The 7,865-nt window shown below is 46.8% G+C and overlaps 1 long non-coding RNA gene across 6 annotated transcripts; it reads left to right on the top strand.

Annotated features, from left to right (window-relative positions):
• Positions 1-1,448: 1,448 nt before the first annotated feature.
• LOC147573107 (uncharacterized) lies at positions 1,449-5,535 on the top strand. Of its 6 annotated transcripts, none has more exons than XR_015245203.1 (5): positions 1,449-2,138; positions 2,809-3,004; positions 3,091-3,282; positions 4,065-4,195; positions 4,583-5,535. It is a non-coding gene; the product is annotated as an uncharacterized LOC147573107 (long non-coding RNA). The 6 variants fall into 6 exon arrangements; XR_015245204.1 differs by having other exon boundaries at positions 2,794-3,004; XR_015245207.1 differs by lacking the exon at positions 1,449-2,138 and having other exon boundaries at positions 2,165-3,004; positions 4,583-4,797; positions 5,139-5,232.
• The last annotated feature ends 2,330 nt before the right edge of the window (positions 5,536-7,865 follow it).

Here is a 7,865-nt window from a genome sequence, read left to right as displayed (position 1 = left end):
GTAAGGTTCCACTGGTTTTTCATTGTGCCAATTCACTGAGGAAGATGAAGGGCACACAGTGCCCTCTGCCTAGTGGTCCATGTTCACCGATGCAGATAGAGGGCAGATGAAGCTTTCTTTGCTAAAGGTCATTAGCCCCTTCAGGTGTGTGGCAGGCACTGCTAGTTGCTTTCCACTTTAGCTAGATACAGCCATGTGACTAAGTTCTAAGGAGATGTCAATAGATGTATTACAAGCAACTTCTGCAGTAGATCTTTCAAAAGGAGTTGTTTTGCCTGGGAGAAGCATTCTTTCAATCTTCCTGTGGCCAAGAATTCAGATGTGATGGCTGGTGCCCTGGTAGCCACTTTGGAATTTGAGGCAACCTTGAGAAAGAAAAACCATAAAGTGCGGATAAAGGAACAAAAAGATAGATGTCCCTGATTGCCTTGTGTCACTGGCACACCAGCTCTGGACTACTTGCCTCCAGTCTTCTCTGTTTTTTAACCCATGTTGCAAGCAGCTCAAGCCACAAAATTAGGAGAGGGTGGTCTCTGTTGCTTGCAGGCATTATGCAATTCCTGTTTCAAAATCTCCTAGCTCTCTCTGCTGCTCTTCCAGTTCAGAGACCCAGGGACCTAAGCAAGAGCCCCTTTCTAAGTTTGGGGAAAAGCCCTCTGTGGTCAAACCCTGTTTCTCCTGAATGGGTTCAGGATGCTGAAAGTGGGAGAGAGGAAAAGGAGAGTGTGCCCCAAACCCACCCCAAGGCAAGGAACACAGAGCCAACTCCCTGCTTAATGGGGGAAGGGGAGAGACACCAGGAGACAAAAAGAAAACATCACACATCTCAAAAGCATGATCCAACACACTGTTTCTGAGAAGGCTTTTGCCAACCATGCTTCTGCCTTCCTCTGGAAACATTAATATTTCCTTCTCTTGCTTTTTACCCTAGCAACAACTTGTGCAAGATAAACACTTCTACAAAAAGGTGTAAGTTTCCATCTAATACACACTGCCAATTGAGAAATTCATAATACATGAAAGCAACCTTGAAGGCCATGAAATCAGATGGATCTGGAGGAATACCATCAGCCTTGTTGCGAAGAAAAACAGTTGTCAGGATGATCTTTGAAGTCAAGAAAATAACGAAAGCAAGTGAACACGGTCTAAGAAAACTAAAACTGATTATCTCCCCCCAAATGGGATGATTAAATATGCAAACACACGCAGAAGTGGGTCCTCTGCCTGGCCCCCCAGGGCCCTGCACATGATGATATGTGCTTTGTTTTAGGAAACCTGCTGAAAGGGTGGGCCTACGCCGGCCGACTCCATCTTGTTCTGTGTCCTCCACCTTGAGTGACTATGTCCCCGACATGGCCCCCTTTCCGGGAAAATCACAGAAACCTCAGACCAGCCTCCTCTCCTTGACTAACCTACCACTCACCCGTTCAAACTTCCTGATCAAAACAGCCCGGCGACCTGCGTAACAGGACTCCGACCCTTCCCCAGCCAATCGGCCGAGGCCACGACCCTTCCCCAGCCAATCGGCTGAGGCCACAGCCATTACCTCACCAACTGCCCCTAGACCCCTATAAAACCTTTGTGGTTTTGAAACTCCCCTGCTCTCTCTGGCATCTCACCGCTGGATCGGTGCAGGTAGGGGATTGAGCTCAAGCTAGCTTGAATAAAGGCTCTTTGCTTTTGCATCGGACTCGGCTTCCTGGTGGTCTTTAGGGATCGCGAATTCTGGGCATAACACTGCCTTGGTTTGGAAGTGTTTTTAAATGATTAAGGAGCAGAGATGTGCAGGGTAACAAAAGAAACGACTAAAGTTCTCTATTTCACTGGGAATCCGGCCCGACTTAAAAGTCCTGTTGCGCTGCTAATCAAAGTATGAAATACGGAGGGAGCTTGAAAACAGCATTAATCATTAATCTGGGGAAGTGCTTACGGTTATGAATTCTTCAAGAGTTTCGAAAAACTTGCAGCACTTTTCCAGATAGTACTCGGGAGGCTGTGTGTTTTTATTTTTCTTTTCCTCAAGTCCCTTGTGAAGAGATAACCAAAAATAGTGTCAGGGTCAAGCTCGGGAGTGGGGGGCGGGGTGGGGGGGGGATGAGCTATCCCTTCACAAACGGCTCCGGAAAACAACATACAATGTAAGTAATTTGTTTTTAAGTAACTAACAAGGCATGGTGATTTCTTACCTGGGGCTTCAGTAAATGCCAGGTCGCTGGAAGCTGTTATATGGGCATAAAGGCATTACTTCGCCATTCACTAATGTGAGTTCAATCAGTGTGTGTGCCTCTTCAGGAAGTCCCTGTTGTGCATTTATTTTCCTTGGTGCCATCATTCCGAAATCGGTAGTTAACCAAATGCAGGTCTCGCTTTTAGCTCCTTTCGGGTTTTTTGTTTTTTTGTTGTTTTTTTAATGTTTATTTATCTTTGAGCGAGAAAGGGAGAGCCTTCGAGAGCAGGGGAGGGGCAGAGAGCGAGGTGGGGCAGAGGATCCAAAGCAGGCTGCATGCTGACAGCAGAGAGCCTGATGCGGGGCTTGAAGTCACCAACCATCAGATCATGACCTGAGCCGAAGTCTCAAGCTTAACCGACTGAGCCACCCAGGTGCCCCTAGCTCATTTCAGTTTTGTAGCAGCATTAAAAAACAAACAGAAAAAAAAAAAAAAAAAAAAACCAGGAAAGGAAGAATAAAGTTCGAATGAATAAATGTCAACCATCTCAAGAAGAAACTATAGATTAATAATATATTACTATTTCCAACGGAGTATATAGAGTTCATACTGTTTCATCTGTCAGTCTCCTGTTTTTCAGTAACTGTTTTGGCTCCACGTCTGAAGTAGGAATCAGTCGCTAACGTTTTGCAGACTAACGTTCCCATGAAGCCACAAAGCTGCCCTCAGATGTGACGGGTTGGGGCACAAACCAGTCTCTGCCAGGTTACAAGCACCATGCACTTCTTACTTGCCCAGGGTAGCAAATGCCTTTGAACCACACTCCTTCCGCCTGGGTCAGTGATGCTCAAAACAGTGGGGAGAGGAAGGGAGGCAGGGTGGGAAAGTCACTTCAGAGTCTAACTTCATTTGTACACTTCAGAAAGAGCAGTGGAGATGTGACAACCATCTGATGATTTCGACCTGGATAAACAGCTCCGAAGGGACAGGGCTGAAAGCAGTGGTTCTCAAAATGTGGTCCCTGGACCGAAGGCACCATCACCATCACCTGAGAACTTGCTAGAAGTGCAAATCCTGGCTCCAGGCCAGAGCTACTGAACCTGACACTCTGGGGGTCCCAGCAAGTCCATCTGGTGATTCTAAGGCATAAGACTGAGACCCTGACTCAAGGTGTCCCCAAGGAAATCTGGCATGGCCTCCATAGGCTGCCTGAACTTGGGAAAGTCCCTTCACCCCTCTGAGGCTTAATTTCTTGAGATGTTAGAAAAAGGATAAGGAGGGGCGCCTGGGTGGCGCAGTCGGTTAAGCGTCCAACTTCAGCCAGGTCACGATCTCGCGGTCCGTGAGTTCGAGCCCCGCGTCAGGCTCTGGGCTGATGGCTCAGAGCCTGGAGCCTGTTTCCGATTCTGTGTCTCCCTCTCTCTCTGCCCCTCCCCCATTCATGCTCTGTCTCTCTCTGTCCCAAAAATAAATAAACGTTGAAAAAAAAAATTTTTTTAAAAAAAAGAAAAAGGATAAGGAGTGCTCTTCAAGATGGCAAGGATGCGAGAAACAAGGAGGGACTGAGAGACTGTCATAGGCCAGAGGAGCCTGGGGAATGTGATGGTAACACGCAGCGTGGTACTGGATGGGATTCCGGAACAGGTGGAGGACAGCCAGACACTGAATGTTTGTGTCCCCCTCAAATTCGCATGTTGCATCCTGCCCCCTAAAGTGATAGTATCAAGGGGTGGGGTCTTTGGGAGCTCCCCAAAATGGGACTTCCCTGACAAAAGAGACCCCAGAGAGAGACCTCGTCCCTTCCCATCAGTGAGGACATAGCAACACCATCTATGAACCAGAAAGCAGGCCCTCCCCAGATACCAAATCTACAAACCCCTTGATCTTGCCTTCCAGCCTCCAGAGCGGTGAGCGATACATGCCTTTTGTTTGAACCCCTCACACCCCGGCCTTTTTATGATAGCATCCCAAGTGGACAAAGACAAGGACATTAATGGGAGAACTGGTCCACACAAAGACATAACAAGGTCAGTTCCTTCATTTTAATCAATGCACCCCAGTGAGGTAAGAGATGGCCAATGGGGAAAAGCGAGAGGGGTCCTGAAATCTCTGTTCTACCTTTGCAACTTTTCTCTAAATCTGAAACTATCCTAAAATTTGAAGCTTATTGAAAAAAAATAGAATGTCACCTAACTTTCAGACATCTTGTGGTGAGTGAAGGTAATACCTAAGTAAATGCTCAGACGCAGTAGATGCCCAGGGAAGAGGGGGGATCGAACCAGCTTTGCCCTGGGGCTGCAGAAAGCTTCTCCCTCCCCACCCCGGCCTTCCAAGGAACATCACTGTGGGGAACAGAGTAGGCGCGGCACCTTTTCCTCTCACCCTGACCTCCTTTGTCCTTTCTCTCCCTCCAGCCAAGCCCCCTCCCGGGAAGAGCACAGCCGAAGCCTTTCCACACAACGCGTGGTGACTTTTGAGTAGCTTGGACCAAGATTTATTGTCAACAGCCCAGCCGGTAACAGCTGTTTGCATTCCTCAGCCCCTCCATTGCCTCCTGAATGTCAAGTCTCTTAGCTGAAAGAGCATCCTTCATTTGGCTATGCCTGCTCAAAAGAATTACTTTTGCACGGTATGATCTGCTCAGCTATACCCATCTTCCACATGCAGCCCTCCCAAGCTGGACACGAATACAAAAGAAACGGAAGATTAATTCCAGATAGTACGTGGCTCAAGCCAATTAACTCAGCGCACACTGGATGGTCCCTAATCGCTCTTCTAGCGAGCGGAGGCTCTGCGTTTCCCTTCTTACTGCCTTCTGGCCTCTCTTTGTAAATACATACTAGTCAGAATTGAATCTGTCTCATTGCACTTCCCTTTTGGAGCCTGGCTCTCGAGCCACTTTGTTTTTTTCCCTTTTGCAACTGCGTTTCATAGAGTTGACCCTTGTTCCTCATTTGTAATCTTTCCTAGGTGGACTAGCTGAATAAATTCAACACCCACAAGGGGGACATTTGTCACCGAAAGGTGACAGCTAAAGCATCGCCACAGTGAAAACGCAGCGGGGGGGGGGGGGGGTGGGAGGTGGGGAGGGGACAAAGAAGACCCAAGGGCCTTTGCTTCCCCATCAGAAGAACAGTGAGGCACCTTAAAGAATCAATCCATGGTTGGGGGTTGTAGTTGCATAAAGCTGACAACACCACCTGCTTTTTTTTTTTTCTTTTTTTTTTTTCTCCTGCAGTTTTGTCTGGTTTGGTTTTGGTTGGATTTTTCATACATCTGTTGTGACTGTGCTACCCTAAGCAAAAATGTATGCCCAACGCACACACTGATTTATCACTGGGCCACATTAAATATGATCTCCAGTCTATCCCCTGCCAGACGTCTTTCCCTCCCCTCGTCTTGCCCCTCACCGCTGGGCTCTCTTTAAAGGGAATGAAAACACGCGGAGGCACAGCCAAGGATTTCAGCTGGGAATGGCCCAGCGTCTGTGCACGGATGTGTCGATCTACCCAGCATGAAGTTTCCAGCAAAGTTCAGCAAAGAGCGACACGTCTGAACTGAGGATTTACACTCGGGCTGGCGATATTGGCATTTCCATCTATGATGAAAAAGCAAGGGGGTTACAGAGCAAAATGTTCTCGTCCTCTCAAGCCCCCCTGCTGCTGGGACCACGTCTGTCCTGTTTCCCCAACAGCTGGCACAGAGCCAGGCACTGAGTAGTGTTGTGATAACAGCCCACGTGTGCTGAGCCACATCCAAGCCTTTGGTTGGTTCAACTGCTCCTCAGATAACAACCCCTGACAACTCTAAAATGTAGACACTCCTGTTATTGCCCAGGAAGATGGAAGGAAATTGAAGCCCAGAGAGGCTACAGACGTCTCCTAGAAACACACAGCTGGGGTGATGGTTGCAGGATTCAAATTCAAGCAGTTCATCCATGGCTTTCCTCAGAAACCCTGCCTGTCCTGAGCTTTCAGTATGAGAGTCTCAAGCTGTGGCATAAACTGAGGTGAGGGCAGGGCAGGTAAATTCTCCAGCACGCTGGAAAGAAAACAAATCGATTTCTATACAAAACAAGCATCAGACAAGGAAGCAAAATGCTGGCTTAAAAAGAATCTTTTCTCAAAAAAAACAAAAAAACCAAAAAAACCCAAAAAACTTTTGTTTGTTTGATCAATAGAACAAGAGGGAAATTAAAGCTGTACCAAAAGCCCAGGCTGGGTACAGTGATTACAGGGAACAGATGTTTTGGGTTTTTTTTTTTTCTTTTCTTTAGTATCAGATGAATTAATAGATAACCCACTATGGCATATTGCTCAAATGTCATGAGAGTAGGGAACAGTATTCTGTGTCCTCCTAAGCCTTTGTGCTGTTCTTTTTGCCAGGATTGGCTTTCTTTCTCTGCCATTTAATAAGCTTACTTTCGCCATGAACACCCAACTTAGACATGGCCTGCTTTACGGTTTTCTCCAACTCTCTCCTCTGCGCTTTCAAAAGACTCTGATTTTATCTTCTCTGTTGTATGCATCATGCTTCATAGTGCAGGGATTGCAAACTCCGATATCCTGCAGGACGAAGCATGAGTGAGCAAAAGGGGGTGAGTCCTAGGACAGTAGGGAGCAGTGGGGTGTGGGGAGTGGACACAAACTGCCCTCCTAAAGTGAGGCGCTACCAGTCAGCTCCAACTAAGCATTGCCATATGTACATACTTTTCCTGTATTAACAAATATTCTGAGTTTTGTTCAAGAGAAGCCAGTTGTGATGGTTAGTTTTGTGTGTCAACTTGACTAGGCTAAGGGATGCCCAGGGAGTGGGTAAAATGTTATTTCTGGGTGTGTCCATGAGGGTGTTTCTGGAAGAGATTAGCATTTGGATCAGTAGACTGAGTGAAGATCATACTCACCAATATGGTGGGCGTCACCCAACCCACCAAGGCCCTAAGTAGGACCTAAAGGTAGAGGAAGGATAGATTTTCTCTCTCTGCTTGAGCTGGGACATTGGCGCTCCTGGCTTTAGAGTCCTTCAGACTCAGAGTGAGATTTGTACCGTCGACTCACCTGGTTCTCTGGCTTTGGGTTTGGATTGAACTACCCCACCAGCTGCCCTGTTCCAACAGTTTGCAGACAGCAGATTCCATCATCGCATGAGCCAGTATCTCTTTGTAAACCTCTTTCTGTACATTTGCCTACATATCCTGTTGGTTCTGTTTCTCTGGAGAACCCTGACAAATACATCAAGAATCCAAATTTTTGTGGGAAAAAGCCCTCAGTTTTTAAATATTGGCATCTAACTTTTTAAATGTTTTAAGTACTGTGCAGGCTGCCAATAGCATCTAGCTACTGGTTACTTGCTTCTGTCTTCGCCTCTACAACTAAATATAAGGCCCCGTTACAGGTTCAACAGCAGTTGAGAAGACAGACCCATGTTGAAATCATGACTTTGCCCCTCACCAGGCTGAATGACTTTCAGTATATTACTTAACCTCTCTGTGCCTCAGTGTTCTCATCCTTCTTAAATTGGGAGGAATAATAAAGCCTACCTCCTAGGCTCATTGTGAGAAGTCCATTAGCTAATGTGAATACAGTACTCAGAATATTGTTTTGCACAGGTTAAGTGCTCATTAAGCATTATGTATGACCATCATCGTATCTTTATTTTCTCAGTACCCAGCACAATGCTTGGTACATAACTGCTGTG

This window comes from Puma concolor, chromosome E3 (genome assembly GCF_028749965.1).
Source record: "Puma concolor isolate L17-30 chromosome E3, mPumCon1.1.hap2, whole genome shotgun sequence".
Classification (NCBI taxonomy): domain Eukaryota; kingdom Metazoa; phylum Chordata; class Mammalia; order Carnivora; family Felidae; genus Puma; species Puma concolor.
Note: the sequence above shows the minus strand (reverse complement) of the source record. Positions and strands in the feature narration are given on the sequence as shown.